Source organism: Procambarus clarkii, chromosome 28 (assembly GCF_040958095.1).
Source record: "Procambarus clarkii isolate CNS0578487 chromosome 28, FALCON_Pclarkii_2.0, whole genome shotgun sequence".
Lineage (NCBI taxonomy): Eukaryota > Metazoa > Arthropoda > Malacostraca > Decapoda > Cambaridae > Procambarus > Procambarus clarkii.
Window position 1 is genome coordinate 2,829,535 of NC_091177.1, and position 15,312 is coordinate 2,844,846.

The following is a 15,312-nucleotide window of genomic DNA, read 5'->3' on the forward strand; positions in this document are numbered from 1 at the left end:
ATTGAAACAGGAATTTCCTTTAGTACTTTCTTATATTAATACATCTTCAGAGCGAACCATTCCTTCTGAAGATGTATTAATATACGAAAGTACTTAGAGCATTCTATTGTGGTTTTAATATTGAACAATTATACATATACGAAACAGACAAATCTGGTGTCCGAAATAGTAAAAATATTAGTGTGCGATGTGATCAATGTAAGGGGGATATTGGGTGTGCCTCGTATCCCCTACAACAACAAGAAGTTCGAGAGCGATGAGGCCGCCACCTACTAGCTTCAGGATGTCGTCGAATCTAAATCAACAATATACTACCGCCGCTACTTTCTCGGAAACGTAAGTACCTGCCGCTTTACTTCTCTCACCCTGCCTAGCCTGGCCTGGCCTGGCCTGACCTGGCCTAGCCAGACCTGACCAGACCTGACCTGGCCTAGCCTTACCTAGCCTAGTCTGACCTGGCCTAGTCTGACCTGACCTGCCCTAGCCTTACCTAGCATAGTCTGACCTAGCATAGTCTGACCTGGCCTAGTCTGACCTGACCTGGCCTAGCCTTACCCAACACTAATCACCACACGTGACAGCCCAAACGAATCGCAAATAAGTACACGTAACAAGTCATATGCCCGGACACTCTTTCACCTTGGGGACTGAGTGGTAACTATTGTATAGAAGAGCCGGCTCCCTGAGAGTGGTAAGAGGGCATGATAAGAGGCTAACGTGTGGTCTTGAAGGAAGTCGATAAAGCAGACAATTTTCAAAAGGAAGGGCAGCATAACGAGCAGACAGGAATGGACAGACAGTCAGTTATCCCATAATGTGTAATACGCCCCGCACAGCATGGGTGGAGTGGGGGGGGGGTTGTAGCAGGGCACAGTATGGTGATGGTGCGGGTGAAGTACACACCCACTGAATTCCTGCCATCAATAATTGTTTCCATAACCATTAGAACAATGGCATCCCTCCAGCCACCATCCTTCCACTGACCCCCTCCTCTGGTCCTCCACCTCAGACAATAACCCCCCACACCCCCTCTCCCTTCCAGACATCAGCATGTCAAAATCAGTACCATAATGTGTTTAAACTATTTAAACTAAGTCATTGTGTATCTCAAGGTATCTTAATTCATTTGAAAGTGTACATGTGCATTCGTTCATATACTCGCCTAATTGTGCTTGCTGGGGTTGAGCTCTGGCTCTTTAGTTCCACCTCTCAACCGTCAATCAACAGGTGTTTACTAGTTGTGTTGTGTTTTTCTTATTGTTTTTGCGGGGGTTGAGCTTTGCTCTTTCGGCCCGCCTCTCAACTGTCAATCAACTGTTTACTAACTACCTTTTTTTTTTTTTTTTTTTTTTTTTTTTTTTTTTTTTACACCACACAGAGACACACACACCCCAGGAAGCAGCCCGTGACAGCTGACTAACTCCCAGGTACCTATTTACTGCTAGGTAACAGGGGCACTTAGGGTGAAAGAAACTTTGCCCATTTGTTTCTGCCTCGTGCGGGAATCGAACCCGCGCCACAGAATTACGAGTCCTGCGCGCTATCCACCAGGCTACGAGGCCCCCTCATAGGTGTACAGGTTTCTGAGCCTATTGGGCTCTATCATATCTACACTTGAACCTGTGTATGGAGTCAGCCTCCACCACATCACTTACTAATGCATTCCATTAGATATAATTAGGACAATATCCTAATTGTCCTGCCAATATTGTCCTGGACAATATTGTCCTGCTATTAGGACAATATCCAATTCTGGCCCCAGACATCACTCGGTACCCCTACTCAAATCTCTGAATATGTTAGACATTAAGTCACTGCACATTCTCTCATGTGTATTATACATATATAAAACGCTAAACTATAATGCCAATCCTGATCTCAAAAGCTTCATAGAAGGTTGTAACAGAACCCATGAGCACCACACCAGAAATAAATACAGTTTTGATATTCCTAGAGTACGACTAAATCAAACCAGAAATGCTCTACAAATCAAGGGGCCCAGAATGTGGAATGACCTTCCCAACCATGTTAAAGACTGTACCTCTCTCAACCAGTTTAAGTTAAAAACGAAGCTATACCTAATAAATTCCATGTAACCCACCTTACCCCCCTGTTGTCAACCCATGTATGTTTTTTGTTTTTTTGTTTTTCAAATCAACGCTGTTTGAATGTAATTTTCTGTAATAATTTGTAATTGTATTTGTGCTGCTTTTTCAACAATGTTCCCCCCTCTTTTACCTCTATTTTTTATATGTACTCATCACATCTTTTCTTTTTACCCATTAGTTTTAAGCTGTAGTCATTAATGTTTTTCCTGCCCGAAACGCTTTGCGTAATAGTGGCTTTAGGCATTGTATGTACTAGCTCTATCTATAAAGCCAACAAACTTTGTAAATCTCTTTATGTATGTACCTTACCTAAATAAAGATTATTATTATTATTATTATTATTATTATTATTAATCATATATGATTACACATAATCATAATCATTCCATACACATAATCATATATGTGTATGTCAACGTATACATACATGCGTATATATACCTCATATTAAAATACTGATAAACGAATGACCATGAACAAATTCATTTATAATTGTAGCATTATATATAATTTTAATAGACTAATTACGTGTTTATACATTTGAATGGTCCAGACAGGTGGCCAGCCTTGGACATATACACTGCTGGTAGGCACAATGACCTCATGTTAGACCCTTGATAGATTATGTGTGAGAGAGAGAGAGAGCTGGGGCAGGGAGGTGCGTGCCCCAGGGAGATAATCCATGCCCATGCCCCGCCTCGAGGTCAGTTCTCGAGTCACACCAAGAATAACAATCGAGCAAGTTGTCCTGACCAGGATGTGGCATATTAGGGAGGGTTGAGGAATAGGAAGCCTGTCTGATAGGGCTCTTGGCAAGCAGCTCTCCCTCAGTCTACCTATCTATATGGAAGAAATGTATCTAGGCCCTCCTCCCCCCTGCCTATTCTGTCTCCCCCACCTTTCTTCCTTCATTTCCTCCCTCCTTCCCTCCCCCTCACTGGTGAGAGAGTAGGAGTGTGAGAGTGGTTAGAGAACTCGTAGTTCTCACGCTCGTGAAATTGCATTATATGCAGTGAACGTAGGTGTCTATGGAAGAGTACATCATAGAGGAGGGTGAAAGGAAGATGACGCTGGAGGAGGAGAAGGGAGGGGGTGTGAAGGTAGGTGATGATGGAGGAGTAGAGGGGAGGAGGGGGGCAAAGGTAGGTGTCTATGGAAGAGTACATCATAGAGGGGGGTGAAGGTAGGTGGCGATGGAGTAGAGCAAAAGGGTGGGGGTTGAAAGTAATCCTGAGTTTAATTTTTTAGTTATATATAGTGACACCTCGGCTTACGAATGAATATTTATGAACTTTTCGGGTTACGAGCCTAATTTCTTCGAAAAATTTGAATCGGGTTACAAACTTTGCCTCGGGAAAGGAGTTTGTTGATATACGTATGGGCTGACCTAGCGCGTGGTGGCATGGTGATCGCGCCTCAGTTTACCAGTGTCTCCTGCCTAGTAAGTATCGCGCCTGAATTCTTTATAAAGCATTACATTTGTTTTGGGATTTTTGGCTATTTGAACATAAAATTTGTTATGATATATCTTGCCATGAGTCCCAAGAAAGCCAGTGGTAAGGTTCAAGCCAAAAAAACACATGTGAGAATGACCATAGAGGAAAAACAAGAGAGCATTCATAAACGTCAAAACGGTGCACAGGTTGTTGAACTAGCTAGGCAGTACAACAATCTATGTCAACAATATGCACTATACTTGCTAAGAAAAAGGACATTATGAGCGTTAAAGTGGCAAAAGGCATATCAACAATCCCGAAACAAAGAACACAAACACTTGAGGATGTTGAAAAGTTTTTATTAATTTGGATACACAACAAAGAGTTAGCAGGTGATACCATTTCAGAGGCCATCATTTGTGAGAAACCAAGGCATTTGCATGAAGACCTTTTAAAGAAAACCCCTGGAACGAGGGGGGGGGGGGGAAAAGATGAATCAAGTTTGAAAATGTGAAAAGTTTGTGTGACAATAGAGCCTCGTAGAAAACTTTTGCTGTGGTCATTACCTGGTGGAATGCACCCAGGATGGAGTATCAGGGCTATACATCTTTTAAATCATAAAAGTAATAAACATTTCCCATCAACCTTACAAACAATATTAACCTATTTTCATGTATTTCCCCCATGTGCATTTTAACAAAGTTACTAAATTGCCTTTATCATTCTGTAAAATTTCAATTACTGTATACTGTATATAATTTTGTTAGTATAAATGGACTGAATATTCTGAAATCACTATTAATTTTACAATTTCAGATTCAAAGGTGGTCTGGACACCCAATTTGGTCAGACAGGTGAAGAGAGCATTTAGGATAGTTCGAAGAGATGAAGATGGTCACAATTGTGTTTGAAGAGGCAAACGCCCCCCCTTTGCTCCTGACATTATGTTCAGCCTATTGACCCCTGCACACCTAACACAAGGTAGGTTGAAAACTCCTCCTTCATGTCATTGGTTCATTAGCCAGAAACTTAGGGCCCATGCAGGAATATCCCTAAAAAAAAAAAAGTGGCCCCAACAATGCATCCTCCAAGTCTGGAGGATGAGCAGGAGCATTGTCGAGAAGCAGGCCCTTTAGTGTCAAACTTTTCTCTTGCAGATATTTTTTGATGGCAGGGCAAACCACTCTACATCACAGTTTTTCTGCACGTTATATATTTTTTAAAACTCTTGGATTTTCGGAATGATACACGAGCAAGGGTTTAATTTTCAAATCGCCACACAGCACAAGAGTTAGCCTATCCTGACACAAGTTAGCCCAAGTTAGCTTGTGTCCGGGCAGTGACGTCTCCTCTTGGGTAATGTATGTCCTCTTCGGCAATTTTTTCCAGAATAGCCATGTCTCCTCACAAACACTTGTTGTGGAATATATCCATCAATACAGTATCTACAAAATCTTTAAAATCACGAACAAATCTTTCAGCCCCTACTTTGTCTGAGCTGGCACCCTCACCATGCCTCACAACACTATGAATACCACGTCTTTTTTCAAAATTTCTCAAACCATCCCCTACTCACCTTAAACTCTTTCGTATCTGCAAAACTCGTTCTAGGGGTTTTCTTTATAAGATCTTGCATGAAGATTTCATTGTTGACCAAACCACACACTGGAAATTGAATAGACGACGACATTTCGATCTGTCCTGGACCATTATAAAGTCGATTGTGATGAGATGAGGGAAGCAAGAACATTAAGTAGGCAAGAGAGAGAGGTGAGGAGATGGCAAGTATGTACGTATGTACATGAATAAAACATGTACGTACTTATACATAACGTGTGTAAATAGTGTAATAAACACAATAACAGTATTTTGGGAGGAGGAATGTTGGCGAGTAATGTGTTGGAGGAGGGAGGGAGGACTGGCAGGGTGTGGCAGCTCACTCATGTTTTTTGGGCTCACCATACCAACATAGTGGATCGTTATGGTGAATACATACGTAGATGGGTATATACAATGTGTGTATATAGTGTAATAATAGCAAAAACACTGTTTGATTGTAGAATATGTCGCATATATGAGGCCCATAATTTTGAGCATAGCGATGTTCTATACTTTGAATTATATAAATTCCACAAATTACACACTTTTAAATAATATTAGAGCAAAAAAAAAAGAAGAAATGAATGAGAAACTTCAAAATAATTGCGCAACATTTTATTCGCAGCAACTGTCATCGCACGGGGTGGCGGGGCCGACAGAACCCCATCGCTCCAACGCTCAGCGCCCATAATTTGCTCACCTTCCAAGTTCCATCGCAACTAAAGTAAGTCACATACAATATTTTTTGTTTAGTTTCCCCGTGATCAGACTCTGCATTTTAACAATATAAGAAGAGAAAAAAAGTTTTTTGGAAAGAATTTATTTCTTGTGCACCAGGGTGTTATTTGGAGACAGAGCAGTTCAGTGGTTAACTACTAAATTTTTTTTTCTCCCACACACGCACCCCCCTAGGAAGCAGCCTGTAACAGCTAACTCCCAGATACCTATTTACTGTTAGGTAACAGGGGTCATCCCCTTTTGTACAAAGAATCTGCTAAAGCTTTTAGGGCTAATCTTTGACACTCGTTTGTCTTTGTCGCCCCATATTTTTTACGTCCGAGTTGAATGCTCTAAGGCCCTTAACTAACTTTAGGTCATGTCCCATACTTCTTGGGGAGCTAATCGACACTGCTCCTCTCTTTACATTCCTCTCTCGTTCTGTCTAAACTCAATTATGGCCCTGTTTACTCGTCTGCTTCTCCTTCTACCCTTCACCATCTGGACACACTGCATCATACTGGGTTACGGCTCAGCTCTGGTACCTTTCCTTTGACACCTACCCTAAGCCTGTATGTTGAAACTGGCGTCCTGTTTCTACAGGATCGCCATGATCGCTACTGTCTTCTCCACCTTGCACGGTCCTTACAGCACCCTCACTCTTGCTTATGTCATGCCTTGACCTTTACCCATCCTGTGGTTCCTGTTCCCCTTCACCACCTATCTCTTTCTGTACGGTTGTCTCTCTTACAAAATGCTCTTTCAGTTTGTGTTACCAATATTTCCCCTCGTGTCATTCCGTCTTTGCCCCTATGGAGGGGTCCCCGTTCCTAAAGTCTGTAAGCCTTGACCCACATGACTAAAACTTTTACCCCTCCTACAGTTCTAAATCACCTTTTCCTTGAACACTTTTCTTCACACTTCCACTCTATTTCCGTCTTCACCAATGGGTCTTAAGTCTGCAGACGGTGTAGGCTACTCTGTTGTTTTTCCTGACTGCACCTTTGTGTCTCCTGCCTCCGGAGACTAGCATCTTCATGGCAGAACTTTATGCTATTCTCTATGCTCTTCATCAACTCTTTTCTCGCTGTCAATCCTCCTCTGTGTTTGTAGTTGACACTTGCAGTGCCCTCATGGCTCTAGAATCCTTTAATCCAGTCCATCCTTTGGTAGTTGAAATTCAACATTGGCTGTTTCTTATCTCCAGTAGATTTAAGACAGTGGAATTTCGCTGGATTCCCACCCATATTGGTGCGTTCTTAAATGAGCGTGCGGACACTGCCGCTAAGGAAGCTATCCGCACCTGTCCCATCTCCCGTAAAGGTATTCCTTATTATGACTTTTACCCAGTTATTCATTTCCCCATTCTTGCCCGTTGTCAGGGTTGTTGGTCTTCTGTTACTGGTAACAAATTGCGTGCTCTTAAGAGTAGTGTGTTCCCGTGGCCTTCCTCCTACCACCGTAACCGGTGGTGGGAAACGGCTCTGGCGAGGTTGTATATTGGTCATACACGTTTAACTCACGGGCACTTAATGGAGCGCTGCCCTGCTTTTTATTGTCCAAACCGTTGTCTCTACATGTCCTGACTTCCAGGACTTACGTGACTTGCTTCCCGACCATCCCTCACTGTCAATTGTCCCTCGATAAAATTCTTGGTAAATTCAATACCTTTGATATTGTTCGCCGTATGCGTTTTTGTTCTTGTATTGGCGACGTTAGTGATATTTAGCGCACTATGATTATCCCACACATTTGATGGTTTGATAATTACTGTACTGTACAGTACTTTGGTTTGGAATGTATCAAATAAAGTTGTTTCATGTATTCAAATGTGTGAGAAAATCCACTGGGGCTGTGCGATGAAGCGAACCTGTAACAAAGGCATTGCCAGTTGCATACTCTACCACCACTGATGGTAAAAGTCTTACAACTGGATATCTTGTGTGACGGGTTATGGTATCACAGCTATACTGAACCAAGATGGTATGGCTCTCCCTCGCATAAATGAAAGAAATGCTGCTATTGGCCTTGCAGTGTATAAGTTGCATGTGGAAACAAATGAAAATTATCAAATAAATAATTAAACAATTTACTGAAATAGTAATGAACAAAAATAACACATGACAATACTTGACTATCATGTAGTGCAAAGGTGAACAAGTTAGTATGACCTTAAATGCAAAAAATAAACTATAAGCAATGAATAAAAGTATGAAGATATACTGGTGTTCTGAAGACAGCTACCATACCACCATGGCATGAGTCACACGACGTTGGCTGGAAGCGGACGACTGGTTAGAGACACGAAGGTGATCCTAGAGCACTAAGGGAGAGATTGCCTCTCCAGGGAGGCAGCGCTCTTTATATAGTCCGGCGGTGATGACTCATCCAGTGTCAACACGAGGTGGACATCTGGTCAACTAGCAAACTGCTCGTTGTGGCTGGCGGTGCCTTTGTGTTGAGCTATACCACTGTCAGTTGAAAGCAGCTAACTGCTTGTTTGTGGGGACAAACTGCCAGTTAGCAGTGGCGCCCGGCTTGCCTCTGAGTCGTACCAGGCCGTGCCAGGCCCTGGGGGGTATGGAGAGGTGGCAGGACTGATGACTCTTCTGGGCTGGTGTAGATGTATACTTCCAGTGCAGAGGCATTGAAGGTGAAGGGAAAAGGCAGTTCCACTGCTATGCAGGGGATTCACGTGACACTTGTGAAGCCACAGAAAGTCTGGAGGCCCTACTGAAGCCAGTCCAAGTATTAAATAAAACCCCTGAAGTACGCCGGTGAAGGGTAAAGTGAAGGGTGAAGCAAGACCGTATGCCCCAACTTCAGGCACACACAGAAAATCACGTTTTGGTCCCGCCTCTCAACTGTGTATTTGAAGTTGGGGCGTATGATGTTGAACTGCTTCAGCCTTCACCTGAGTGCTTGTAGGGCTTACGTAAGACGTTGACTCAAGGAGTGGCCTCAAAACTTGCTGTGATTTATGGGGAAATCCGGTTGTAAGACTTTTACAAAGTCAGTAATATACTGTGGTAGAGTATGCAGCTGCCAGTGCCTTGGGCAAGGGTTTACGTCGCCTCACAGCTCCAGTGGATTTTCTGCTTGGTGTATATCAGGTTGTGATCTTGTGTGTGTACCGTATTGTTATGATCGCCGTTTGATAAGTCCTTTCTGGCCTCAAGAGTCATTGTTACCCACCTAGAAAGATTGCAGATGGCCAAAGCAGTTATTTAAGTGAAGAAGGGACAAGTCTTAAACAGAATTTTGCATAATATTTGACTGTAAAGGGGTAAATTGAGGTAGATTGAAAAACAAAATGGTGAACCGGGCAGGCGGTACTCACAATTAGGCGAGTACACTCGGGAACTTTTAAAGTGCAACCAAACATGCTTTAGGCTCTCGCAACAAGAGGTGAGTGGTGGTGGCTCAGGTGCTCAGCCAATCAGAGCACCTAAGGAGGGAGGGCAGGAGTGAGAAGGGGTGGTATGTGGAAGTTTGGTGACAGTTGTGTGTAGTTTGTTCATCTTCATTGTAAGTTTCATGGCTTGGTGTGCATTTCCCTAGTAAATTTAATTAGGGAAAAATTCAGGTGTTTGATTTTTTAAATCAACTTTTTAAATGTTGAGTTGTTAAAGCCTCAAAGTGCATGGAGTTGGTTTGGGAGTATGGCATCCTCATGCTGTTGCGTGCTCGCGTGAGGTAGCAAAGGTGATGTAAAGTTGTGGGGTGTACATGCTTGGGACGTCCTCTCTCGGGATGGCTGGTGTTAGACCTGTGTGTTTGTCGGTTGTTGAAAAGCCGTCATCCTTTGCTGTTGTGGTATTGATTTTACATTGTTCATCTTGTAATTAATACTGTAGTGCGATATCTAGGGCTACCAATTGTAGGTTTAAAATGTCTAATACAAACAGTTGTCCAATGAGTTTTAATAGGAAATATCATCCACCAAGCACCATTGTACAATTATATTAATTGATAGTATATGGATTGTGCAGAACTGCTTAGAATGATCTTTAACACTTGGCTATATTGGTCATGTCAAATACCTGCACTGTGAATGCTCAAAGACCCTTTCTTTATTCAGTGTTGTCACATACCTCATGGGGGTATGGATAGGCAAACACTCATTCGGTTAAACTTGCCTTGTAGTACTTTCAGAGCTCAGTAATTTGGAATCTGGTTAGCACTTTCCAAATAAATTGACCTTTAAAGTGAATTCCTATTTAGATTTAAAACATTATACCGAATGAGAAAGTCGGATTATATAGCCGAACACCAGAAATGTTGTTATTCAATTTGGTTGCCTAAAGCACATTCAAGGACTACACATTACATGGCATTCCAGGATTCCTCTATACCTTGCCTTATGCTGTAAACATTGCCACAACCCTGTGTTTTATTGATTTAAATGGCCACAGGGAGGCATACAACACTGCAGATTATGATGTCATTAGTTATCCACTGTGCTGACAAGTGGGCTGACTGATGTTCGTTGACACCTGTATCGTGCTTCAATTTAATCGCCAGGAGATCACCCTCTCACTAGACTCGTCTGTAGGAAGTACAGTATTGTATCTCAAATTACCTTGGATCATAAATAGCATAAGACTTGGGGGTAGGAGAGGGTTGCAGTGTTTGTCATGGCTCTCAGTTGTTCCTGGTATTAGGCAATTTAGTTCTGGAATCATTTTTGTTGGCCAATGTTAAACTTTTTTGAAAGTAGATGTTTTTCTGAAAGGGAAGGGGGGGGGGAACCTCTATGCTTGGATACAGTTATCTAAGTGAATACTTAGACTTATACAGTAGAATAACTACCTTCTTTTCCTTAGTCAAAAAGGTTGCTTGTTTATTTCTAGGGACTTGTATTTTCTTTTATTTTTAACTGCAGCAACTTTCAGTGAATGATAGATTCTTACTGAAAGGACCTTTACTTCATTGTTGTTGCTTTATGGTCATCTCATTGTGTACAGGGATTCCGCGAAGCTTTTGGGGTTAGTCTTTGACACTCGTTTGTCTTGGTCAGCCCATATCTCTTGCCTCCGAGTTGAATGCTCCTAGGCCCTTAACCTCCTTAAGGTTTTGGTCCCATACTTCTTGGGGAGCGGATGGCGCACGCTCCTCTATTTGCACTCCTCTCTCGTCCTGTCTAAACTCGATTATGGTTGCCCTGCATACTCTTCTGCTTCTCCTTCTACTCTTCGCCGTCTCGATGCTTTGCACCATACTGGGTTGCGTCTCGGCTCTGGTGCCTTTCGTTCGACTCCCGCCCTTAGTTTGTATGTTGACACTGGCTTTCTCTCTCTCCAGGACTGCCGTGATCGCTGCTGTCTTCACTATCTTGCGCGGTCCTTCCAACATCCTTCCTCTTGCCTCTGTCGTGCATTGACTTTTCCTCCTCCTGTGGTTCCTGTTCCTCTTCATTGTCTCCCACTTTCTGTCCAGTTATCTCACTTACAGGATTCTCTTTCTGTTCATATTTCTAATGTTTCTCCTCGTATTGTTCCTTCATTACCTCCGTGGAGAGTCCCCCTTCCCAAGTTTTGTACGTCCTTGACTTGTATTACTAAAGCCTTTACCCCTCCTACAATTCTGAAAAGCCTCTTCCTTGAGCACTTTTCTTCGCACTCCCACTCTATTTCCATCTTCCCTGATGGGTCTAATTCTGCGGATGGTGTGGGCTACTCTGTTGTTTTTCCTGACCGTACTTACATGTGTCGCCTCCCTTCGGAGGCTAGCGTCTTTACGGCAGAACTTTATGCTATTCTCTATGCTCTTTGTCTCTTGTTTTCTCATTCTCATTCCTCCTTTGTGGTTGTAGTTGATTCTCGTAGTGCCAAGCAGTGAGGGGGTAGGAGGGAGGGAAGGAGTGAGGGGGTAGGAGTGAGGGTAGGAGTGAGGGGTAGGAGGGAGGGAAGCAGTTAGGAGGTAGGAGGGAGGGTAGGAGTGAAGGGGTAGGAGGGAGGGTAGGAGTGAGAGGGTAGGAGGGAGGGTAGGAGTGAGGGGGTAGGAGGGAGGGGTAGGAGTGAGGGGGTAGAAGTGAGGGGTAGGAGGGAGGGCAGAAGTGAGGGGGTAGGAGGGAGGGAAGCAGTGAGGGGGTAGGAGGGAGGGTAGGAGTGAGGGGGTAGGAAGGAGGGTAGGAGTGAGGGGGTAGGAGGGAGGGCAGGAGTGAGGGTGTAGAAGTGAGGGAAGGAGTGAGGGGGTAGTAGGGGGGGTAGGAGTGAGGGGGTAGGAGGGAGGGAAGAAGTGAGGGGGTAGGAGGGAGGGAAGGAGTGAGGGGGTAGGAGAGAGGGTAGGAGTGAGGAGGTAGTAGGGAGGGTAGGAGTGAGGGGGTAGGAGGGAGGGTAGGAGTGAGGGGGTAGGAGGGAGGGTAGGAGTGAGGGGGTAGAAGTGAGGGAAGGAGTGAGGGGTAGAAGTGAGGGGGTAGGAGGGAGGGTAGAGGAGTGAGGAGGGTAGAGGAGTGAGGAGGGTAGAGGAGTGAGGAGGGTAGAGGAGTGAGGAGGGTAGAATAGTGAGGAGGGTAGAGGAGTGAGGAGGGTAGAGGAGTGAGGAGGGTAGAGGAGTTAGGAGGGTTGAGGAGTGAGGAGGGTAGAGGAGTGAGGAGGGTAGAGGAGTGAGGAGGGTAGAGGAGTGAGGAGGGTAGAGGAGAGAAGGGGTAGAGGAGTGAGGTGGGAAGGAAGAGTGAGGAGAAGGATTAGTGAGGGGGAGGATTGATGGGGAAGAGTAGTGAGGGGGAGGAGTGAAGGGGGTAGGAGGGAGAAGTGGAGAGGCAGGAAGAACGGTAGGAGGGAGGGAAGAAGGATGGGCAAGAGTGAGGGGTAAGAGGGAGGGGGAAGGGAGGGGAAGGAATGAGCGGGGATGGAGTAAAAGGAGGAGTGAGGGGGGAAGGAGGAGTGACGGGGGGGTGGGAGGAGTGAGGGGGAAGGAGGAATGAGGGGGGGGGGAGGAGTGAAGGGGAAAGGAGGAGTGAGGGGCGAATGAAAAGTGAGGAGGGAAGGAAGAGTGAGGAGGGAAGGAAGAGTGAGGAGGGAAGGGGGAGTGAGGAGGGAAGGGGGAATGAGGGTGAAGAGTGAGGGTAGGGAGGAATAGTGAAAGGGGAGGAGTTAGGGGGGAGGAATAGCAAGGGGGTAGTAGTGAGGGGGGGTACGAGTGAATGGGAGGAGGAATGAGGGGGTATTGAAGAGTGAGGGAGTAGGAGGGAGGGGCAGGATGGAGGGGAAAGGAGGGAGGGGGTAGGAGGGAGGAATGAGAGGGTAGGAGGGAGGGGGCAGGAGGAAGTGAGGGGGTAGGAGGAAGGGGGAGGAGCAAGGGCAGGAGTGAAGGGATTGGAGGGAGGGCTGGAGTGAGGGGGTAGAAGGGAGGGCTGGATTGATGGGGTAAGAGTGAGGGGGCAGGAGGTGAGGAGTGAGGAGGGAGGTGGTAGGAGAGAGGTAGGGGGTAGGGGGGAGGAGTGAGGGGGTAGGAGAAAGGGCAAAAGTGATGGGGGTAGGAGGGGCATATTGAGGGGGTAGGAGGGAGGATTGAGGGGGCAGGAGGGAGGGTAGGAGTGAGGGGCGTAGAAGGGAGGGCAGGAGTGATGGGATTGGGGGAAGGAGTTAGGGGGTATGTAGGAGGGGTAGGTATGACCTGGCTATATTGGTTATGTCATGTCAAATTGTTGCATGCTGAATGCTCAAAGCCCCTTTCTTTATTCAGTGTTGTCACATTCCTCATGTGGGTGTGGATAGGCAAACACTCATCTAGTTAAACTTATCTCATAGTACTTTCAGAGACCGGTAATTTAGATTGTGGTAAGTAGAATCTCCAAATAAATGGATCTTTAAAGCGCATTCCTATTTGGGTTTAAAAGGTTGTACCGAATAAGAAACTCGGATAAAATAGTCTAACACGAGCAATGTTGTTATTCAGTTTGGTTGCCTAAAGCACATACAAGGACTAGACATTACCAGGCATTCCTGTATGCCTTACCTTATGCTAAAACATTGCCACAACCCTGGGTTTTATTGATTTAAATGGCCACAAGGAGTCATACAAAATTGCAGGTTATAATGTTATTAGTTTATCCCCTGTGGTGACAAGTGGGCTGACTGATGTCCGTTGACACCTGTATCGCGCTTCAGTTTACTCGCCAGATCGTCCTATCTCTGGACTCGTCTGTAGGACGTATATCAAAATAATTTGGATCATTAATAGCATAAGAGTTTGGTGTAGGAGAGAGTTGGAGTGTTTGTCGTGGCTCTCGGTTGTTCCTGTTATTAGTTGACTTAGTTTTAGAAATATTTTTGTTGGCCAGTGTTGAAGTTGTTTGAAAGTAGATGTGTTTTTGTAAAGAAGGTGGGGGGTCTCCATGCTTGGCTTCAATTATCTAAGTGATTATAGATATGTTGTGTATAAATGTTTGGACATTAGAATAATTACCTTCTTTTCGTTAAAGTCAAAAGGTAGCTTGATTAATTCTAGGGTTTTTTGTTTTTTACTGGAGCAACTTTTGGTTAATGACGGAATCTAGCTCAAAGGTGCTTTATTTCATTGTTCTTCTTCATTTTAATGTGGTAGTTGTGATATGGATTGTTCTGGCTCACCTGTAAGGTTTTGCAATGTTAAATACTGTATATAATAATAAGAATTTGCCAGTCTTGTAACCATTTTTAGAGTTCCCGTAGATCTTTGTAAGGGCTCGATATCAATTTTTCAAGTTCCCTATACCATAAATCTTGGTGTCATCTGCAAAATTGATGTGGTTTGTAATAATTTGATTTGTCATTGAGGTATATAAGGTTTAGACCCTTGTGGTACGCTTCATGCCGTATTTTCCAGTCAAATCTGTTTCAGAGGAAGCTTTAATTTATTTGTTTTAATTAAGCAATCTTTTTATCCTTTATTCCATGTGCTTCATATTTCACTCCTAGCCTTTGATATGGTGCTTTATCAAACACAGTGTGTGTGTTTGAATAGCTGGTTATCAGAAAAAAATTGTGAACAGGTTTGTTTTTAACAAACCAATGTTTTGTTGATTTTACAAGAATATTAATGTTTCTTTCCTTCAGGACCTTGCAGATGTGAGGTCAAAGTAATTTGAAAGTTTTCTGCTTGGCAGTTTCAAAAATTTGAGTAACATTTGAAATCTATGTAGCGAGTTTAAGTGGCAGTAAGTTTGGCTGTCAATTCATTTAATAGCTTGGATTGAATTCCAGGTATTTGAAGTTTTTTTGAATGTTAGTTTGTAAGGCTCTTCCCATTTATGGTGCTGTTATAGGCAGATAGTTTATATATACACTATCTTGAAATAGTTATCTTCAGCAGTTTGAAACATTTGTGGTAATGGGATGTCTGGTGTGAATAATTTAGTGTTCATTACTAATATTTGGTAGGACACTTCAGTGCATCATTATATTAACAGATTGGACATGTCTAATGGTTTTGTTTCTTTTCTTCTTAGACTCGTAGAAAATTGAAGG

The 15,312-nt window shown here is 43.9% G+C and overlaps 1 long non-coding RNA gene across 1 annotated transcript in view; it reads left to right on the forward strand.

Annotated features, from left to right (window-relative positions):
• The window catches only part of LOC123755033 (uncharacterized), an 18,871-nt gene continuing 3,559 nt past the window's right edge, over positions 1–15,312 (forward strand). The window contains exons 1-3 of the long non-coding RNA XR_006772460.2: positions 1–336; positions 4,361–4,525; positions 5,769–5,867. This is a non-coding gene — a long non-coding RNA (uncharacterized lncRNA). The remainder of the gene's footprint in view (positions 337–4,360; positions 4,526–5,768; positions 5,868–15,312) is intronic.